The sequence below is a fragment of the Bubalus kerabau genome, chromosome 4 (assembly GCF_029407905.1).
Source record: "Bubalus kerabau isolate K-KA32 ecotype Philippines breed swamp buffalo chromosome 4, PCC_UOA_SB_1v2, whole genome shotgun sequence".
Taxonomy (NCBI): Eukaryota; Metazoa; Chordata; class Mammalia; order Artiodactyla; family Bovidae; genus Bubalus; species Bubalus kerabau.
In genome coordinates, this window is record NC_073627.1 from 112,171,068 (window position 1) to 112,194,083 (window position 23,016).

At 39.3% G+C, this 23,016-nt stretch overlaps 1 protein-coding gene and 1 long non-coding RNA gene across 3 annotated transcripts in view; one reads left to right on the plus strand and one right to left on the minus strand.

The window, feature by feature from the left end:
• Positions 1–23,016, minus strand: part of TRPM3 (transient receptor potential cation channel subfamily M member 3) — a 299,435-nt gene that overhangs the window by 107,957 nt on the left and 168,462 nt on the right. The window lies entirely within an intron of this gene.
• LOC129650112 (uncharacterized) lies at positions 286–22,536 on the plus strand. 2 transcript variants are annotated; one of them, XR_008713598.1, is made up of 6 exons: positions 286–513; positions 2,608–2,765; positions 13,293–13,465; positions 15,909–15,976; positions 20,584–20,756; positions 22,257–22,536. It is a non-coding gene; the product is annotated as an uncharacterized LOC129650112 (long non-coding RNA). The 2 variants fall into 2 exon arrangements; XR_008713597.1 differs by lacking the exon at positions 13,293–13,465.

The following is a 23,016-nucleotide window of genomic DNA, read 5'->3' on the forward strand; positions in this document are numbered from 1 at the left end:
TGAGCAGGATAATTATACTATCTTATGCACTGTAGAATATTTAGTACCATCTCTGGACTTAACCCAACAGATGCCAATATCACCTCTGCCACCAAGTCATGACAATCAAAAATGTCTCCAGACGTTGCCAAATGCCCCCAGGGGTAAGGAAGACACTGTTAACCTGATCACTGCTCTACAGTTTTTCTAGTCAAGGTGTGGCCCCTGGGGCGGCAGCAGCCGCATCACCTGGGCACTTGTTAGAGATGCAGAACATCAGGCCCCACCCCAACCTACTAAATAAGAATCTGTACACAACAAGATCCCAGGTGATTCCTGTGCACGTTGATGTTTGAGAAGCGTTGCTCTACAATATAGGTTGTTTCTGCTGGCCAATCACAGGTTTCAAGGATTTGAATATTGCATAGTGATGGTGCCCTCACCAACTAGTGAGCCAGCTTTAACACTCTACTGAAAAAGAGTTAAGATCTTTTAAGAGAAAGGCAAAAAAGTGGCTGAGGTTTACTTTGATTTGTGAGTATAAACCGCTGAATAACTTCTCAGTTTCCCATTTTTCTCCATACTCTGTCCCTAGAGCTGCACTAAGTACAGGCGACTTTTTATTTTTAGATTTACTTATTTTTTATAGAGCTTCCAGGTGGTGCTAGTGCTAAGAACCTGCCTGCCAGTGCAGGAGACATAGGAGACATGGATTTGATCCCTAGGTCAGGAAGATCCCCTGGAGAAGGAAATGGCAACCCACTCTGGTTTTCTGGCCTGGAGAATCTCATGGACAGAGAAGCCTGGCAGGCTACAGTCCATGGGGTCACAAAGAGTCAGACACGACTGAAGTGACTTAGCGAGAAAAGCAAGTTTATTTTATGTTTGGTTGTGTTAGGTCTTTGTTGCATTGCACGGGCTTCTCACTCTGGTGTTTCTTTTGTTGTGGGGCATGGGGCTCTCGGCACCCAGGCTTCAGTAGTTGCGGCTCACAGGCTTAGGTGCACTTAGGCATATGGGATCTTCCCAGATCAGGGGTTGAACTAGTGTCCCTTGCGTTGCAAGGCAGATTCTTAACCACTGAACCACCAGGGAAGCCCCTATACGTGACTAATCTAAATTAATTAAAATTAAGTAAAATTAAAACCTTAACTCCTCACCCATACCAGCCACACTTAAAATGCTCAGTAGCCACATGTGCTGGTGGCCTTTGAATTGGAGTGTACAGATACAGAACAGTTCCAGCATCACAGCCATGGTCTACTGGGACAGAGCTGGTCTAGGTCAATGCACCCTATCCAAAAATGCAAACTGCCAAGCAGCTGGATGTGAGACTGAGGATGGTTCGGTGGAGAGAGCACTGGGTTATAGTCAGAGGATCTGAGTCTGCCGTTTGCTGCTGTGTGGCACTGGACCTCTCTAAACCACTGTTTTATCGTTTGTAAATAGGGACAATAAGAGTTATCCTGTTTACCCAGCTGAGATGTGAGACTGACATGAGATCATATAAATGAACTCACATGCAAACAGGGTTATTTCAATTCATTGATATCTTTGGTGTGCTGGGCATGAGACATCCCTAAACATGCGCCCGACTTCATGCTGCTGGATGTCCCCCTGTACCATCAGGGGAGCAGCATAAAGAGATAATACTCTCACCTGGCTCAGATGTTTTGGATTGCAAATTTGGCACATTCACATGTTATCATATGTAAAGTCCCAAATAATCCTTGGAATTGGGTCTTACTGTCTCCATTTGACAGATGCTACTGAGGTCCAGAGAAGTTAAAGATCAAACAGCTACCAACAGAGAGGAAACAGAATAAGCCTTCATAATGCCAGGGGTGAGATTCAGAGTCACTGCTGATTCTGACGTTTGTGAAGGAAGGAGGGATATAAAATGCTGATGTTGCCCATTCCTCTGGGTTCTTTGGCAGCAGAAGCCCAAAGAAAGAAGCTGGGGATATGGCTGCTGAATCAGTAATTCCCAGTCTCTGCTGTACATTAGGATCACATGTGAATCTTTTAAACCATCCCTCTGCCTAGGTCACGCCCCAAACCAATGATATCATAGTGCCTTGCGTGGCAAACTAGGCGCTGATAATTTTTAAGTTCTCCAGGTATTTTCAATATGCAGCAGAATTTGGGGAAAACTGTGCTACATGCTTCTTTTCCCTGCTTACCCTGACCTCTTCCCTCTGGGCTTTGAGATAATGATGTGAAGAACTAGACAAGTGTTCTCTAGATGAGCCCTTCTCAAATTTGAGCATGCATACAAATAAACTGGAGAGCTTTTTAAAACACAGATTCTTGGGCCCCACCTCTAAAGATTCTGATTTAGTAGGTCTGGGGGTGGGACACGAGTTTCTGATTTCTAATTAGCTCCCAGGTGATGCTGCTGATCTAGGGCCACCCTTTGAATAACAAGGCCCTAGAGAGCTTTGGTGCTGTGTTCCCTTCACAAGTCAAAGGGTATTTCTGATTCTGCTGTCCAGACATTGATGGGTTCAGTAGAAATCACATACTTGTACTAAATTAATTAGGAATTATACTAATTGGACTGATTAATATTAATTCCATTTACATAGGGATTTTTTCCATTAAGAAAAGTATTTCTTGTCTCCTCAGACAACGGCAGGAACTGTAAGCTCATACCAGGGTAACTGACATAAATAAGCAATAAATAGGAATATGTCAGAATGTATTGTCAATATTTTGAAGGAGAATAAAAAGTGAAGGCTCATTGGAATTGCATTTGGAAAAGCAGCACTTTATGCTACCTCCAGGTAAGGAAGCTTCGCTGCTCTGTTGGTCCTTGCTGACCTGCTGTAATGGTTTAATCATTTCCTTTGCCATTTGTATGCCACACATTTGTATGTCACCCAAGTCAATAGAAGTCACACAAATCTGAAGCAGAACACATAGCAGGAAGCAGTCATTGAGGTCAACATAAGCTGCCTGAATGTAATTGGATAAGTGTCAAATGAAAGCATGAAACTGATGAGTCTTGACTTCAAAAATTGAAAATATATCACTCAGGAACAGTCCTACATGACAGTTTGGATCAGTGGTTCTCAACTAGGGTAACCAACCATCCTACTTTGCCTGGTACTGTCACAGAAATTTCTACATCCTGGGAGATGCCTTAGTCCTGCACAAACCTGGATGGCTGGTCACTCTATTCTCAACCGTGGTTGTACACTGACATTTTCTGGAGAGTTTTAAGGAATTATGCCTGTGATGCCTCCTCAGAGACTCTGATTTAACTGGCCCTGGGCATTGCAGTTTTTAAAAGTTTTAAAAGAGCTTTTAAGAACTAGAGGTTCTTAACCTTATCTACACATTAGAACTGTGAAGACAAGGTTAAGAACCTCAAGTCTAAATAACACATCATCATTCATTCACTCATGCGTTTGCTTATTCATTTATTTATGCATTCAAAGATACTGACTTCATGCCTTCACATATGGCAACCACTATGCCAGTATGAAGATCAAGGTGAATAAGACAAAATTCTTTATCTTGAGAGCTTATATCCTAGAGATGAAGAGAAGTCTATAGTTAAATACCCTATTTCATGCAATCATACACTTAGCTGCTCAACAGATATTTACCAAATAACTTTGGTGCCAGAGACTGTTTAGCACTGAATGTCTGATAGTGAACAAGATAGCTAAGGTCACTCTTTTCTGCTTACTTTTACTACTGGAGGTGTGACACTCAGAAAATAGATAAATAAACAAACTGTTAAACAGTATACTTTCAGAATGTATAAGTGCTATGAAGGAACAGTGTGATTCCCAGGTTATATGGGACCTATGTATACATAAAAAGTTTGAGTTATTCCAAATCAATGTGGCAGTACCATTCAGGTGACCCATTTCACATGACCCCAGGACAAAAGTATTGTGCCAGTCAGCTGGAGTGATCTGCTGGCTAGACTGCCCTCCTGAAACCAGGGCTGGACATGGAGCCACCGGATACCTCATAGCACAACTCAGAGTTCTTTGGGGCATCTGACTGACCCTGTGTAAGAAATAGAAGTTTCAAAGATGCCCTTAAGTATTGAAATTGGTCTGGGGTCTATGCAAGTCTGGTATGGGCTCAGTCCCCACCCTCTGTCTCCCTCCCCCTCCTGCCCATCATACTGCAGCCCTAGTTGGTGCTGGATTCCAGATGACCATGGAGAAGGCCCTTTAAAACACAGGTCTAAGGATGGTACTGATAATGATCAGGGTGGTGGAGCTGCTCTGTTAAAATGAGTGAACAGGAGACTTGCCTGAGAGTAATAATACTTGAACAAAGACCTAAATGATTAGAAAAAGCCATCATATGAAGAACGGGCGGGGGCTGGGGGTAACATTCTAGGAAGAGGAAACATCAAGTGCAAAGGCCCTGCTATAGAAATGAATACAAGCAAGTATAAGAATTAAAATATGGTTTTATGATTTCCTCTTTTTTCAGGTGATCAGGGAGGATTTAAATGCATGAGTAATGGCCACATGTGGTTTTAGGGGATTAGTTCACTAGAACAAATGAGATGAGGAAAGGTATTCTAGCCAAGGGAATAGCGTATGCAAAGACTGGGGAGTTAAATAGCTCAGTGAATTTGGAAAATTGATGGGAAGACACTGAAGATTCAACATTTGGGGTATAGTATAAGTTAGAAGCAGAGAAAGATGGAGCTAGAATAGAAGGACTTATAAATGATATGGAGTTTTGTTTTATCCTTAAGTCATACAGAAACCACTGGAGGACTCTGTATCAGAAACAATGCAGTACGATTTATGTCTTAGGAAAATCACTTTGGGAGAAGTGTGAAGAATGGATTGGAAGAGCATTGGGTTAGAGCGAAGAGAAACTGTTAGGAAAGTTTTGTAATATTCTAGGAAAGGTATAATGAGAATCTGAAGAGGCATCTTTGATGGAGGGAAATTTAAAAAGCAAAACTGATAGGCTTTGGTGAAATTTAAAGTGGGAGGCAAGAGAGAAAGAGAAGTAAAAGGCGATCACCTTGTCTCTAGCTTGGAAGCCCAACTGAAATTGGCAATGCAAGATTAACACAAGCATTTGGGGGCAGAAAAATCCATTCTTGTATATGTTGAGCTTAAAATGCCTGTGGTATATCCAGGTGGGAATGATCAGAGGCCACTAGATATTGAGGTCTGGGGCAGGGCAAGGGTCAGGCCTGGAGGAAGAGAATTGGGGAATATTAGCATGAAGGTGGAGAAGGCAATGGCACCCCACTCCAGTACTCTTGCCTGGAAAATCCCATGGACGGAGGAGCCTGGTGGGCTGCAGTCCATGGGGTCGCTAAGAGTCGGACACAACTGAGCAACTTCACTTTCACTTTTCACTTTCCTGCATTGGAGAAGGAAATGGTGGCCCACTCCAGTGTTCTTGCCTGGAGAATCCCAGGGACGGGGGAGCCTGGTGGGCTGCCATCTATGGGGTCGCACAGAGTCGGACACAACTGAAGCTACTTAGCAGCAGCAGCATGAAGGTGATAAGAGGAAGAGTGCAGAGGATGGGTAAATGAATAACAGTAATACTTAAAAAGTATGAAAGTAAAGCAAATTTTTAGAAAGAAAGCACAAAACAAAACAAACCCCCCCAGAAGGATAGGAAGAGAACTAGTGGTCATAGTGCCCTAAACTATGGAAGAGAGATTCTCAAGAAAGAGGGAACGGTCAATAGGGCAAAGGTGGCAAAGAGGGCAAGTGAAAAAGACTGGCCTTCCTTTTCCATAATTCTTCTCATTACTGGGAACCAGCTTATGTATCTATTAGTCTGGTACTTATTTCCTTTACCAGGATGTCTATAGGAAGGTCAGGGACTGCGCCTCCTTTATTCACTGTTGTATTCTCAGAGTTCAGAACAGGGCTTGGCACATAATAGATGTTGAATGACTATTTGTTGAATGAATAAATGAACCCAAAAGTGAGGACTGGATTTGTCAATTAAGAAGTCCTTAATGAAATCATCTGTGCACCTTCAGTAGAGAGTGGGAATGGAAGCATGTACCCAAACTCTTCCCTCAAGGAAACTGCAATCTAATAAGAATGAAGGTAGAATGAGAAAAAAGGACAGATATGACCAATATGCAAATCACTATATCAAAGGACACGGCAGTAAGTGCTGTGAAATCTATACAAGTAGGTCCAGGGCACTTGTTGTCAGTTGAGTCAGAGCCACCTTAAGAAGGAAGTAGAATTTGCTGAGAGAGGGGATGGATGAAGGAACAAATGGAGTTTGTGGTAGGCTGACAGTGCCTTCACCTCTTAAAGATGTCAATGTCCTGATCCCGGGAACCAGTGAAGCTGTTACTTTATATGGCAGATGAATTTTGTAGCTGTGATTAAGTTAAGATTTTGAGATGGGGAGATTGTCCTGGATTATCTGGTGGGCCTAACACAATATAATCACAAGAGTTCTTATAAGAGGAACACAAGAGGATCAAAGTAGTAGCAGGATATGTGGACAAAAGCAACAAGTTGGATTGATGTAAGATTGATGCCAGGCAAGAACCACAAGTAAAGGAATGAAGACAGCCTCTGGAAGCTGAAAAAGGCAAGGGCATGATTCTCCTCTGAAGTCTCTAGAAGGAATATAACCCTGCTAACATCTTAATTTTAGACTTCTGGCCTCTAGAATTATGAGTAAATTTTTGCTATTTCAAGCCACTAAGTTTATGATAATTTGGTATGGTATCAATTCTCAGATTTTAACGTGCATATGATATATCTAGGGATCTTGTTTAAATGGTAATTCTGACTCAGTTGATCTACAGTGGGGCTCGCCGTTATGTTTCCCTAGACAGCATGCATTAGTTCTCTATTGTGATCATGATAAAATTAGTGTGTGTACATGCACCTTCTCTCCCTTTCCTTTCCTCCACCGTCCAATCTTAGAATATTAGATTATGTTTTTATGTTTTACTCTGTGCTGTCAAACACGATTATATATATTTCTTTTTACTAATACTTGAGTTGTGTCTTAAGCTATATTCCTTAGGCAAAAGGGACATTATATTATACTGGGCAAAAAGCCTAGCAATTCTACCTTCATCCTTTTTTCCTTCACTCAATTTTTTTGTTGCTGTATTATTTCTACCTTGTTATGGCAAGTAATATTTATATTCCTGTCTGTTACTCAAATTCCTATTTTTATCTTAGTTCTATTAGAATTTAGTATCAATGCTCACAGTGATTTTACCAACCAAACATCTCTTGGTTGGTAGCTTGAATTCTCTAATATTTTTTGAAGAGGAATTTGAGAGAAAAGTATTTCCAAAGTTCTAGACTGTTTTGTTTTTTTAGTAGTCATTACAGTTGAATGACATCAGTTCAGTATAAAATCTGTTCCCCTGTTGTCTCCTGGCATTGAATGATACTGAAAGAAGGTCTGAAGCCAGCTTGATTTTCACCTCATAAAAGACTTGATTATTTTTCCTGGAGACCCAAAGTAGCTTTTATTTTTCTTTGAAGTTCACTAACTTTACTAGGATTTTAAGTGTGGGTGTTGAAGATTCGGAGTCCATTCCCCCACCTCCCCCAGCATAAAGTGGCCCTTTCAATATCCAGATCAAGGTTTTAAAATTCTTTAATAAAAAATTCTTAAATTATATTTTTAAATTATGTAATTATATTTCAAGATATTTGTTTTGATCCATTATTTTGCTTTTCTTCTCTGGAGTCATCAGTTATGTTTATGTTGGATCTCTCTTCTAGCTTCTATAAATATAACTTCTCTTTAATCCCAATTAACTCAATTTAATTTCATTTTTGTTTCCCTCATTTCTAGTCTTTGTGTTCAGCACTAGGTTTTTCAAAACGTATATTTGATCTTATACTGTTTCCCATTTCTTCTGCAATTCTGTGATCATTTTATTCCCACCCCCCGCCCCCCCACTTCACTCCTGAGCACTTGATCTCCTCTTGCTGCCTCACCTACTCTCACCTGAATTTTGGTATTCCAGCTCTGAAGTATTTCTTCATGGATAAGTGCTTCATTGAGATTTAATTTTTTTAGGGTTCATGGTAAAATATTTATTCATAATGTTCATCTGTTCCCTGAAAACATTTTTTTTTATAGAGTATTAGTCTTCTGTGAACACATTTTGCTCTTTTGTTATTTTTTTCTTAGAATATATCTGTATGCTAATTCCTTTTTTTGTATTTACCATTTAGTGAGTTGGGTCATAAAAGGTCCAGAGTAGCACTGAAGGTTAGTTATTATTTGCAGCTGGAAGGTTTTCTTCCCAGCTTCACTAAAGGAATATTCCCTCGGGTAATCTGATTAATTCTGTATGTGGCTCATCTCCTCTATTCATATGTACTAAGTCAGGATCAGGAGAGTCTCCTACCACTATCCAACTCACTCTCGTTCTTACACTTTCTATTCTAGAAAAAGGAAAGAACTTTTTACCTTAGGGTGTTCCTCAAACCTAGTAATTACAGTTTTGTTGGTGCTTTCTGAGGACTGTCACCGCTGGTTTCTCTCACCCCAGCTTTTACCCTTTCCTCCCACAGATGTCCCACATATACAGATATTTTGGAATCTTTCCTAGTTCACCAAAAATGGAGTTTCCTTATTGTTTTCTTCCTCTTTCATTATTGATTTTTGAAGCTTTCTAGAAAAAGAAGAGAATGATAAGTTTATGTTGCCATGCCTATATTGGAAGTCCTGAAGGATTTTATAGGTACAAGAGTGTTCTGATCAGATCTTTGCATTCCAAACTGAAGTATAGATTGACAAGAATATGTTCACTAAGAAGCAGGAAGATTCCTTAAAAGGCCATTGCAATAATTCAGGTCAAAAGTCCTGAAGGCCTAACGATGCTAAGAGAGGAAGGAAAAGAAGGAATAGACATGAAAGATATTATGGTGGCTAAAATGCCCAAAATTAGCAAGAATTTGCATGAGCAAGAGAGAAAAAAACTTGATGAAGGCTCTGAACCTTGATAATCAAAAGGATGGCTGCTATGTGAACATAAATGGTAGAAATCAGCATTGGGGGGAAAGAATATTTTTATTTATTTCTATTTATGCTCATGACAATTAATTTGATTGAATTTGACTACCAAAGGAGTTATCCATTAGACAATTAGAAAAGGGAGCAGAGAGGGAAGTTAGGGTTGGAGGTGAATCTGGAGATTATTCATATAGATACGTGATTTAAAGTCATGGTACGTTTTACATTTGACAGAAGCCAGAGTGAAGAAGTAAGAGGGTCTAATGAAGGAGATAATGGAATGGTAAGAAAGGTAGAATAATCAGTATTTGTGACATCAAGGAAAAATAAAAACAAATATATACATCCAAAGAATGTTCAAACTACCACACTTGCACTCATTTCATATGCTAGCAAGGTAATGCTCAAAGTCCTTCAAACTAGTACATGAACTGAGAAATTCCAGATGTATAAGCTGGATTTAGAAGAGGCAGAGGAACCAGACATCAAATTGTCAACATCCATTGGATCACAGAAAAAGCAAGGGAATTCCAGAAAGACATTTACTTCTGCTTTATTGACTATGCTAAAGCCTTTGACTGTGTGGATCACAACAAACCATGGAAAATTCTTAAACAGATGGGAATACCAGACCACCTTACCTGCCTCCTGAGAAACCTGTATGCAGGTCAAGAAGCAAGAGTTAGAACCAGATATGGAACAACAGACTGGTTCCAAATTGGGAAAGGAGTACATCAAGGCTGTATATTGTCACCCTGCTTATTTAACTTACATGCAAAGTACATCATGCGAAATGCCAGGCTGGATGAAGCTCGAGCTGTAATCAAGATTGCCAAGAGAAATATCAATAACTTCAAACATGCAGATGACACCACCCTAATGGCAGAAAGTGAAGAGGAACTAAAGAGCCTCTTGATGAAGGTGGGTTGTAAATAGAAGTGTGGACTCTCTTTGGGAGAGTTTACAAATTTAAAAGGTTAGGTGAGTCATCTGACTTGGATACTTAAGTATGATCTTGCTTGATGGTCTTGGTGGTGGGGGGAGGGGTCAGGAGGTTCTGACCTTGCAGTGTTTTAGTGCCATGATTCTGTGACATATAGGATGATGACGCCTATCCCTATATCGGTCAATCAACATTTCTTCTTGCTAGGGTCTTTGGGCCTTTCCTTGTCTTACCTAAAGAATCTTGCCTGAATTAAATATCATTCTCAGGGATTCTATTCATTTCTATCAATTTACTCTACCTGTAAGTTTTGCAACTAAATGCAATATGATCTCACCCATCCATTCAAAGACTTCAGATTTTCTGCCCACATGGAAACTACAAAGGTGGAAGGAAAGTGGCTGAAAGGCCCTGCCATGTGACTTGATTGCTAGGATACACCTTCACTTATCTCCCAGAGCAAAGACATCACCTACCCTGGTGAGCTTCTCTTAGGAATGTGGCTGCTACATTGAAAAAATAAACAAACAACAAAAAAATTAAAGGCTTGAAACATAAAAAGATGTGAAGTCTGTGGACAATCTATTCTTTGCTCTATTTTCTTGCTCTGAATGATAACTATCTCCTCTTGGTAAAAATAACTTTAGGTAGACTCCCAGGAGAAAGTTAAAAGGACTCAGGAAAGATTGGATTGACTTTAGCTGATGAAATTCAGAGTTGGCTTATAAGAGGAAACCAGGCAGCTGAGTGAAAGAGTCCTTTTGTGGGAAGATGGGCATTTGGTTTTTGATTTATCTTTAGTTAACAAGAGAGATAATAATAACTAATGTTTCTTTCATGCTTAGCTTGTGCCAGGGACTGTTTCTAAATGTTAAAGTATTGAATTCTCACAACAAATGCTGAGGTTCCATTATCCCCATTTAACAGTTGAGGAAACAGATGCATAGAAACTTGTCCAAGGTGAGAAGGCTCGTTTGTTCAGAGATTAGATTCAAACTCAGACAATCTAGTTTTAAGAGCTGAGCATTTTTCCTGATTCATAGAAATTTTTAAAGTTTTATGAAACTCATCAGATCTACAACAAAAAAGGAAATAGGCAAACAGGCTTTTGCTTCCTCTATCACAAAATAACCCACATTGCATTAATGAAAGAAGCCAGAATATTCTCTAATGCCCTATGATTAGGACCAAAATTGCTGGTTAAATGTTATCTAAAATTCACATATCAACTTTTAATATTCTTATTATTTTTTTTTGGTTGGTCAAGCCATATGGGCTTAAAGTTTTATTTATTTAAAAAAATTTCCCCCAGTTATACTGAGATATAATTGACATTAATGTTAATATTAGTTTTAGGTGTACAATATAACTTTACCCTCATATAGTTACACATTTTTTTCTTGTGATGAGAACTTTTAAAATCTATTCTAATTAGCAACTTTCAAATGTAAAATAGAGCACTGTTAACTAAAGTCACCATGCTATACATCACCTCCCAAGAACTTACTTATCTTATAACTGGAAGTTTATACCTTTTGACCACCTTCACCCATTTCACCTACTCCCAACTCCCACTCTAGGCTGAAATTCTTGATGTCTTCATTTCACTGCCTCTAAGGACAGCCTTTAGAGAAGAGAGCTGGATCCCCAGCTGTTTTCATTTACTGAACAGATTTTTATTGAATTCCAATTCTCTGCCAGCCTTTCTATTAGGCCTTTTGGGGAAATAAGGTTGGACCCAAGTTTCTATTCTCAAAGGAAATATATATATATATATATATATACACACACACACACACACACACACACACACATATATATATATATAAAATAAATATAAATAAATACATATATGTAATCTGCATTCTCCTTTGGGTTCTATTAGTTAGTCTTTGTTTTGGATGGAGTCCTTAGAAGACTACATGATAGTCTAGGCCAGTTCCTGAAGTGACTCAAAATGAATTCAGAGTTCTTTTTTTCCTTTGGAATAGTAAAGATTGGTCCTAAATTGGGCTCCATCCACTGTATCCTACCAGGCCCATTCGTTTTAATTATCCCACCTCGATTGCCACCCCTTCCTGATAGTCAGAAAGAGGAGATCTCCATTTGAAACAGTTATGCTTCAGCAGGACCCTATCAACCCTTTCCATCTGTGTCGACTGCCTGCCTTTTGTTTGCAGAAAGACTTTAGTCAAAGAATAAACTTAAACAGAGAGGTGAGAAAATGCAGAAGCAAAGAAAAACTGTCAAAGAGGACAAACTAATAAAAGTTTAGTCATTAATTAAAGTCAAGGATGCTATAGATAATATTCTGAGCCATGTCTTTTGGGCTGTTTTGTACATAATGAAACCCCCACCAGGTGGAAGAAGGTAACTACATGATGACCAGACTACAGCCATGACATAAGCTGCCACAATTCCAGGAACTGCCCTCAAGGAAATGGTAATGAACAGATCTGGAAATTGAAGACTAACTGTACTAAAAACAATCAATTTCAAGATGACTGTCAGAGCTGACTGTGCTGTTTCTGCATGTAACCCCCTCCATTTACCAATAAAAGCTCTTGCCCACTGATTGTCAGTTGAGGGGGAGTTAGCCTTTGGGAAAACCGCTCAATGTTCTGTGATAACCTAAATGGGAAAATAATTTGAAAAAGGAAGAAGACAAAAAAGTCATCTTAATTTTAAATTCCTCTGAAAAAATAATTGGCATACTATTTATTGTGGATTTCTCTAGGCTATCTGTTTGATATAATAAACTTAGCATTCTGAACTGCAGAGGCGCATTTCAAGTACAACTTTCCCTGAACCCATCAGTCTCTTTCATTTGTGCTTTTTTAGCATTTTGTTTACATTTTACATTGGGGTGTGTACTCTACCATATTTTAAGACTTTGAAGATTTTGCAGCACTTTATAACTTATAGTAGGTGCCCCAGTGATCAGCTAACATATCCCTGATACTACCCGAGGAGCTGGGAAAAGTTACTTATTCTTTCCAAGACTGAGTTTCTTTGTGTAAGACAAGGTCAACAATATCTCCCTCAAAGGACTGAGGATTAAAAAGAATAATATATGAAAAAAAATGCTTTGTTAAATTAAAGCACTGTGCAAATATTTTGAGTGTCTTACATATTCCCAACCATACATTTACCAGATTAATAATAATATTTTAATAATTTTGTCACGGTAATAATGCTATTGCCATGCAGATGCTCCTGGATGAACAATTACCAGAGACTTACTACTGTTTCTACTGTGGTCGATGTGAATGATTATCAATGAATTTTCATAAAAGGGATACCAACTATAAAATAAAACAGTAAGTCTCAGAATTAAGTTCTGATAGTCCCTAAATTATCAGGGGCTTACTCAAAAAAGATGTCCTTTTCATTATAGGGGACTGGAATGCAAAAGTAGGAAGTCAAGAAACACCTGGAGTAACAGGCAAATTTGGCCTTGGAATACGGAATGAAGCAGGGCAAAGACTAATAGACTTTTGCCAAGAAAATGCACTTTGCCAAATTCAGACTTAAATTGAAGAAAGTAGGGAAAACCACTAGACCATTCAGGTATGACCTAAGTCAAATCCCTTATGATTATACAGTGAAAGTGAGAAATAGATTTAAGGGCCTAGATCTGATAGATAGAGTGCCTGATGAACTATGGAATGAGGTTTGTGACATTGTACAGGAGACAGGGATCAAGACCATCCCCATGGAATAGAAATGCAAAAAAGCAAAATGGCTGTCTGAGGAGGGCTTACAAATAGCTGTGAAAAGAAGAGAAGCAAAAAGCAAAGGAGAAAAGGAAAGATATAAGCATCTGAATGCAGAGTTCCAAAGAGTAGCAAGAAGAGATAAGAAAGCCTTCTTCAGCGATCAATGCAAAGAAATAGAGGAAAACAACAGAATGGGAAAGACTAGGGATCTCTTCAAGAAAATCAGAGATACCAAAGGAACATTTCATGCAAAGATGGGCTCAATAAAGGACAGAAATGGTATGGACCTAACAGAAGCAGAAGATATTAAGAAGAGATGGCAAGAATACAGAGAAGAACTGTACAAAAAAGAGCTTCACCACCCAGATAATCACAAAGGTGTGATCACTGACCTAGAGCCAGACATCCTGGAATGTGAAGTCAAGTGGGCCTTAGAAAGCATCACTACGAACAAAGCTAGTGGAGGTGATGGAATTCCAGTTGAACTATTCCAAATCCTGAAAGATGATGCTGTGAAAGTGCTGCACTCAATATGCCAGCAAATTTGGAAAAGTCAGCAGTGGCCACAGGACTGGAAAAGGTCAGTTTTCATTCCAATCCCAAAGAAAGGCAATGCTCAAACTACCGCACAATTGCACTCATCTCACACGCTAGTAAAGTAATGCTCAAAATTCTCCAAGCCAGGCTTCAGCAATATGTGAACCGTGAACTTCCTGATGTTCAAGCTGGATTTAGAAAAGGCAGAGGAACCAGAGATCAAATTGCCAACATCCGCTGGATCATGGAAAAAGCAAGAGAGTTCCAGAAAAGCATCTATTTCTGCTTTATTGACTATGCCAAAGCCTTTGACTGTGTGGATCACAATAAACGGTGGAAAATTCTCAAAGAGATGGGAATACCAGACCACGTGATCTGCCTCTTGAGAAATTTGTATGCAGGTCAGGAAGCAACAGTTAGAACTGGACATGGAACAACAGACTGGTTCCAAATAGGAAAAGGAGTTCGTCAAGGCTGTATATTGTCACCCTGTTTATTTAACTTATATGCAGAGTACCTCATGAGAAACGCTGGACTGGAAGAAACAGAGCTGGAATCAAGATTGCCGGGAGAAATATCAATAACCTCAGATATGCAGATGACACCACTCTTATGGCAGAAAGTGAAGAGGAGCTAAAAAGCCTCTTGATGACAGTGAAAGAGGAGAGTGAAAAAGTTGGCTTAAAGCTCAACATTCAGAAAACTAAGATCATGGCATCTGGTCCCATCACTTCATGGGAAATAGATGGGGAAACAGTGTCAGATTTTATTTTTCTGGGCTCCAAAATCACTACAGATGGTGACTCCAGCCATGAAATTAAAAGACGCTTACTCCTTGGAAGGAAAGTTATGACCAACCTAGATAGCATATTCAAAAGCAGAGACATTACTTTGCCAACAAAGGTCCGTCTAGTCAAGGCTATGGTTTTTCCTGTGGTCATGTATGGATATGAGAGTTGGACTGTGAAGAAGGCTGAGTGCCGAAGAATTGATGCTTTTGAACTGTGGTGTTGGGGAAGACTCTTGAGAGTCCCTTGGACTGCAAGGAGATCCAACCAGTCCATTCTGAAGGAGATCAGCCCTGGGATTTCTTTGGAAGGACTGATGCTAAAGCTGAAACTCCAGTACTTTGGCCACCTCATGCAAAGAGTTGACTCATTGGAAAAGACTCTGATGCTGGGCGGGATTGGGGGCAGGAGGAGAAGGGGACAACAGAGGATGAGGTGGCTGGATGGCATCACTGACTCGATGGACGTGAGTCTGCGTGAACTCCAGGAGTTGGTGATGGACAGGGAGGCCTGGCATGCTGCGATTCATGGGGTCGCAAAGAGTTGGACACGACTGAACGACTGATCTGATCTGATCTGTGTAAATATTGTTGTTATTTCCTCATGTCCTAATAACATATGCAAATAGAAAGGACAAACAAAATTATATGGCTTATGATTAACAAGGTAAAGCATCTATTTCCTCCTTTTTGCCGACCTACTTAAACAAATGTGTTTTCTGCTGTCTACAATAAAAGAAGTCAATACTTCACAAAAGTTACCCATTAACATGTTAAAAAACTTTATAAAAGTGTTCCTGTATTATGTACAGTATGCAAAACTGAGGAATGTTATCAGTGTAAGACAGAGGGAGTAAAAGAAAAGAAAAACATTATATTGGGTTATTCTTCTTGTGATATGACAAACGAAATCATTTACATAGCCATGTAAGTAAAATAGGTTTTGTTTTTTTTACTTTTGGCCATGTAGAGGCATGCCCATGATTCCTGCACTGGATACATGCAGTCTTAACCACTGGACTGCCAGGGAAGTCCCAGGTAAGAAAAATATGTGCATCTTCCACATTGTAATTTTTAGCAAGATTCTAAAGAAATGTATACCTCGGAATTCTGGGACATTTTCTGGAATTATTGCGTTGATGATTTCCTACCAGTTCTTTCTTTCTTTTTTTTACTCATTCTGTCTCTTTCTTCGAGAATGATACAATCCAGGGACTATTTTGCAGTTTATTTTTAATAAGGTTATACATACACAGAGTTTAGAGTCATCCATCCTACAAGATTTGTTAGAAAATATCACAAATCTGATCATCCCAATCCTCCTTCTCCAGAGGTAACCACTTCTTGTAGCTGATGACTTTGGTTCTCTGCGGAAGCTGGTCTCTGAAGATAGCTTCCACGGAACCATACCTTCCAGTATTCACAGTAAATCTGGGCTGGTCTTTTGACACACTTTACCCAATAGAATGCAGCAGAGGTGGGACTATGCCAGTCTAAGGCTTGAGCCTTTGGAAGGTCTGGCGGCTCCTGCTTTTACCTCTCATGCCTGGTGCAGAACTCTTGCTTTGAGTCCCCCTTTCACATCATCCAGGGATTTCCAGCACTTCTCACGCGTGGGAGCTCCTGTTTCCTATGTTTCATGTTTGCTTTTTTTTCTCTTTCATTTTGGTGGAGCACATCTTACAGTAAAGTACCAAAGAAATGGTTCGTGGGTAGTGAATGTGTTGACAACTTTTGCCTGACAATGTCTTTATTCTACCTTTACAAGTAGCTGGTAGATTAATATAGAATTCTAGATTGCAAATAAATGTTTTTCAGAGCTTTTAAGGCATTTCACAACAGCCTTTTGCACTGTTGTTCAGAATTCGACATCATCCTAGCTCCTAGTTCTTTGAATGTGACTTGTTTTTCTCTTTGGAAGTTCTTAGAGGTTTTGTTGTTGTTGTTTCCTATATTATTCAATATCATGATAATCTACTTAGTGTGGGTTTATTTGTATTCATTGTTTTGGGCACTCAGTGGGTTTTTATCATCTGGTGACCTGTGTTCTGGAGTTCTGGGACATTTTCTGGAATTACGTTAATGACTTCTGACCTTCTGTTCTCTCGTTATCTTTAATTCTGTCTGTCCTTTTCTAAGAGAGTTCTCCAACTTTATTTTTAATTCTTCCACTTATTTTTAGTTTGCCATGATCATTTTTAATTTCTAAGGGCTCTTTTTAGTTCTTGAACTAAATATAAGATGCTGTTCATATTTTAATGGTTTAAATATTTCCCTTGATTTCTCTGAGGGTAGTAATCATAGTTTTGGTGAAGTTTTTTTCTTCCTACATTGGTTCTGTTTGCATCAAATTGCATTTCTCTGTTTATTTGTTTGCATATCTGTCCTCTATGTTAGAGATATTTCTTATATGCCTGGTTACAGTTGGACATCTGTTCATACTTAAGAGTGGGTGCTAAAGTGCTGATTGAAAGTCCTGAGCACATCAATGGAAATTATCAACTATGAACCTCATTGTAAGATAAGCTGGTTCCTTAAATGGGGAATCATTTATATTAATATCTTTAGGTCTTTTCTCTTAGGAGGTTAAAATTTTACAAAAAAAGGACCTTTCAGTCCCTTTTGGTCTCCTCTTTGGAGAATGAAGACCCCCGCCCCTCAGCCACTAGCATGCTGGGAACCAAAAGGGGGAGAGGGCTGGGGTTTAGCATCCAATATCTGATAATTTATTTAGCACCCCACTTTCAGTCTATAGCCTAGCCCTCACCTTTCACCTGCTGTCTCCTGGTGCAGAGAACATGTTTTGCCCTCTTCAGGGAATATATCTTTGCTTTTTTGTTGGAGAGGAATTAGGAGCAGGCAACAGGATATGGCACTCTGGCTGCTTCTTTTAAAAGAATCCCTGTGCCCCAACTTTCTGGACCTTTTGAGCATACTGAAGTGTAAGTCAGCTTGATATTCAGTTTTTTCCCCATGTGTTATTTTCCATTCTTACGTCTGCTTTTCATCTTCCATGTCTAGAAATGGTTTACATCACCTCTGATCACATCTGTTTGATCAAAGCTCCGTCACATGGTCCCAACCTCTCTGCAAGGAAGGCTAGGATGTTCGTCTCCAGTGTGAAGAAAGAAATCAGTGTGGTGAACACAAAATACTGTTTCTGCTCTAGTGCTTTTAATAAAGGACCATTTACTCTTGCTTTAGAGGGAATCAGTGTACAGTAACAACAGTAGACTCGTGTTCAGTGAACCATAGTTATCTAGGAATCTGTCTGTACTTTTTTATGCATCAAAGAAATTTTACTCACTTATTTTTCAGAAGATATAAAAAATGAGGGCAGTCCTTAATATGCAGTCCTGGCCATAGAGGCTTAGGATGCAGAGCAAGTGTTCTGGACTCAGATAACCTGAGTTCATGTCTAGACTCTATCAATATCTAGCTGTGTGACCTTGGTCTGGTAGCTTATATGTGCTTCAGTTCCTCAAGTGTGAAATGGGTAATACTGATAGTACCTGTCCCATTGTAGTATTGTGAGGATTAAATTAGTTAATGCTTGTACTACAGTAAGTGCCATATTAGTTGTTATTCTTACATTTTAGTTGTACTATAGAAACCATTCATTTTGGAATTATGCTCCTGCCAATCTGCATGGTTATGTAACTCAGAATATTCAATAATTGATTTAACAAATGAGGCTGATTCATTGTTCTCCGGCAAGTTAGGGAAGAAAAGGTACAATTCTGTAGCACTGTGGCCAGTGGGCAATGATGATGTCTTCACAAGCCAAGAGCTGCCAGGGAGCTCAGGTTTGTAATTAGCTTAAAATGCACACAGCATTGTTCCCATGCCAATCCTGAGGCCCAAGAGAGCTGCAGAGTAAAAGGTGTTTAGCTTCTGTGTAACAAGGAGCTGAGATGACCACATCGGCCATCAGAACTGGCTGCACGATGTCGGGAAGGAGGAACAGACCTGGACATCTGCAGACCTGGATTCCAGTTCACCAGCAGAGACCTCTCACTGTCCTAAGCCTTTATAGTTCTATCCAGCTTTATAATTCTACAATGAGACAATCTTATGGACATGGTCATAACTTTGAAAATCTGCTAGAAATGGCCTGTCCATAACTGCAGACCTGGGGGCCCTAATGTTCATAGTTCTTGCAAACACTTGTGCCTACTATACACTGTACTTTCCTGCTGGTGATTATGGCCCTGGAGCAAAGAACATCATATTCTCATCCTTTGATTAGGGACATGAGTCAAAGCCCTACTCTTCACTTACTGACTATATCAAAGGAGTTGAAGAAGTCACTCTCTCCTATGAGTCTGGCACCAGAACTCTGCTTAGGGAGGAAGCTGTCTGTAAAAATATCCTGCAAAGCTGCCTAGGGTAGATGAGCCTTTCAGGGCAGGACCAAAATGTCAGAGAATGGGGATGAAATGCTCTGTTTGAAGAGGACATTTGTTTTACTCTTAGAGGAGAGCATGAAGAAGAGGACAGTGGGAGAAGAGGGGGACAGTGTGACAAAAGGGGATTCAAATGTGAAGGATCCATGCAAAGTCCCTGTGTGAAATAGCCAAAAGCTATCAACATTGGAGATGCTTGCTATGTGATTAACAGTTGTGTGCATTACTGAACTTTTCTTCCAACCTTACCTATATTTTTAGAAGTTTATTCTGCTTTTATAAAAGTCTGCTAAAGCTTTTAACAAAAAGTTTTGGGTGAGTGAATTTTGTTATTTTTTTCGAAACTGTGGCAAGGCTGAGTTTTACATTTTGTCTTTTGTGATGAGAAACAGAAATAACACACATAGAATCAGGAACCTGAAGGCAAGGGTGACCAAGGGGACTTTCATCTTTCAAGAATTTGCAGAAATCCTGGGGAGGATGTAGAATTGCATTTCTGTCAGTCACTGAGTTGAAAGGTTGGAGTCCACCTCAATGAACTTTCATAGGGAGGTCCAGTTTGCATCTTGGTTGTTTATATGATTTTGGCCAGTTACAGATTGGCCTGGGACTATAACTTCTTTCAATCAGTGGATATTTACTGAATGCTAAGCATATGTCAGGCATTTTTTCTGGCATTGGAATATGAAGGCAAAGAAGACAAAATTCTTTTCCTCTGGAAACTTTCTAATTGGAAGGTGAAGTTTGTAATCAGAGTGATCACACTTCCCAATTTGTCTGGACATTCTTCCTTTATTCTAGCTGCTCTGGCCTAATTATCACTATCTCCCACTTTCATGCCTCAGAAGACTCAGTTTGGAGATAAATTAACTGGCAACCATTCCACAGAGTTGTTATAAAGATTAGATGATAAAATTTATGTGAAAATGCTTTGTGAATTGTAAAACATTATACAAATGAAAGGGCTAAGATATTTAAGTTCTTTTATTGCATTCTTCTATTAGAGACAAATAGAAATGTCCAAAATTGCTATCTACCTTGGTCTCTCTTTTTGCTCTGAGATCTACTTGGATTTGCAAGAAAATAAAATTGCCAGAAAATTAATTTCATTTTAAGGAGGCTGGGCATGTGCTCAACCATTTTCAAGATTAAATTTATTTTTGTGGTCTGTTCTGGTTCTTTACATGTATGCTCAAGGGTTTTTGTTGTTCTCAAATTTATATGTCATTTCAAAATTAGGATTTTATGAATATGATGGATTTTGGATATGGGGGACATCCTAACTCCCTAGGAATTCAAAAGCCTGTTTTAGAAGAGAAAGAGTATAAAAGCACTGTGTGCTCATTCATGTCTGACTCTGCGACCCCATGGACTGTAGCCTGCCAGACTCCTCTGTTCATGGGATTCTCCAGGTAAGAATACTGGAGTGGGTTGCCATTCCCTTCTTCCAGGGAATCTTCCTGACCCAAGGATCAAACTTACCTCTCCTGTGGCTCCTGCATTGCAGGCGGATTCTTTACTGCTGAGCCACTGGGGAAGTCCAAGAGGGCTTGTCCAGGACTTGAACCCGGGACCTCTTGCACCCTAAGCAAGAATCATACTCCTAGACCACTGAGCCACTGCTTGATAAAGCACTAAGTGTTCAGTATTTACTATGAAGAAAGCATAGTGCCTGCCCTCAAAGAGCTTCCAGTCCCTTAAATCAACCCTCATGAGAAAGGTTGTTGTTTTTGTCACAGTTTCCTTTTTCATAGTTGAGGGAACTGAGACATACAGAAGTTAAATAACTTGGTCAATTTTATAGGCAGCCAAGAACTAGGATTTATATATATAAATCACACACACACACACACACACACACACACACACACACACACACATCATCTGATCCCAAAGTCTGTTGATCATTTTTCACATATCCAAAAAATCTATATTTAATACTGATGGTGTGCCAGGCACTGTGTATATGTGTATATGGTGGTGAGTAAAACAGATGTGGCTCTTGTTCTCATTTCTAGCTTGGCATCATCATCAGCATGATTAGTCAGACTATCATTTATTAAACAGAACTTTTCCAGGTTCTGCTAAGTGTTTTACTTGCATTATTAATTACAATGATTAAAATGACTATGAGTGAGGTATGACAATTATTTCTATTTTAGATTAGGAAACCAAGCCTCAATGATGTAAAGCAATTTGTTCAATCAGGGAGTAGTGATGCTTTGAATGTGTCTGTAATTCATACTATTAAAAATCCCTTTACTGGGTGGTCTCCCTGTGCTAAGTACTATTCTGAAGGGTTGGGGTGGTAGTGGAGGATGGGATGGATGGAGTCTAGTTGGGAAAGCCTGGGGTGATTTGGTCTTTACAAAATCATATTCTCTTACAGGATAAACTTTGGTATTGGGGGAAAAGTGTTAAGAATGTAATCACCTTTAAAATTTTTAGCATAAATAATCAAATAATCAAGTACAGATGATTAAAATTGAAAAGGATAATGACTATAGTGATAAAAAGAAACTATATAGTAAATAATATTCATAGATTGCATATTTAGGTCTACCTGAAGTGAATTATATGAGAATGCCTTGAGTGGATATCTGACCCTGATTAGTATTAATTTGACCTAGTTTCCATTTTTGTCTAGTGAATGAAGAATTTGTTCCCCTAAGGTGCATAAGTGCTTGCATCTTAAGTAAATCTGACACTCTTTGGTCCTCAATACTTTTTTTAATACAATTGTTAGTCATGTATATATACATATATATTTAGTTGGTTTTGGTCTTCTCAGCACCCTTTGCGCCTCTACTTCCTGGCTATAGAGCCTCTTTTTTTTGTTGTTGTTATTGTTGGAAATCCATAACTCCAAGGCTTGGGTGGAGCTGATCCCATTTCTCATTTCATGCTCACAGGGATTCTCCCATCTTCTTTGCCACAGTGATGGATTCAGGGATGGGCACTGAACCAATGCAAGCAAATTCAAATGCTCCCTGGGACTTCTTATTGCAAGTATGAGAAAAGATGGCTCTTTTGAACTGGGATTTGCTCAGTGGGTTGGATGTGAGCCTGCTACTGCTGATGGCTGTTCTGCACAACAAGTCTCAGACCGCCTGGTCGTGGGAATTGTTGTATTTCTTTTTTTCTATTTTTAAATGACATACCTTTTTATTTCCCCTTTTCAATTTTATGATTTATTTATTTTTAAAAATTAAAAAAATTTTAATTGGAGGAAAATTGCTTTACAATGTTATGCTAGTTTCTGGTGTACTGCATTTCTCTTTGCTTAAAGAGAACTATGCATAAGTTGAACTATGTTTCTGTCACATGTGACTAAAAATTTCCTGGTTGAATCAATATTTCACCAGAGGTGTACTCTTTAAAAGTAAAACAAGTGTCAGACTGTACTTTTCTTCCACCATATTAGGTTAAATTGTGGACATTCTAGTTTCATCATTAAGGTACTGTGCATGCGGCTAGGATCGTCTGGTAGCTGAGGACCCTGATAAGTGTTCTCAGAGCTTCAGGAAAGCAGATGTTCTGATCTATTATCACTCAGGCACCCCTGGAGTCACAGGGGTAAATGTCTGAGATCTCTGTGGCAGGGTAAAGCCAAGGAATCCCAGATGTTCCCAAGACTCATACATGTAATGTAAAGAGAATTGAAAAGAAGTG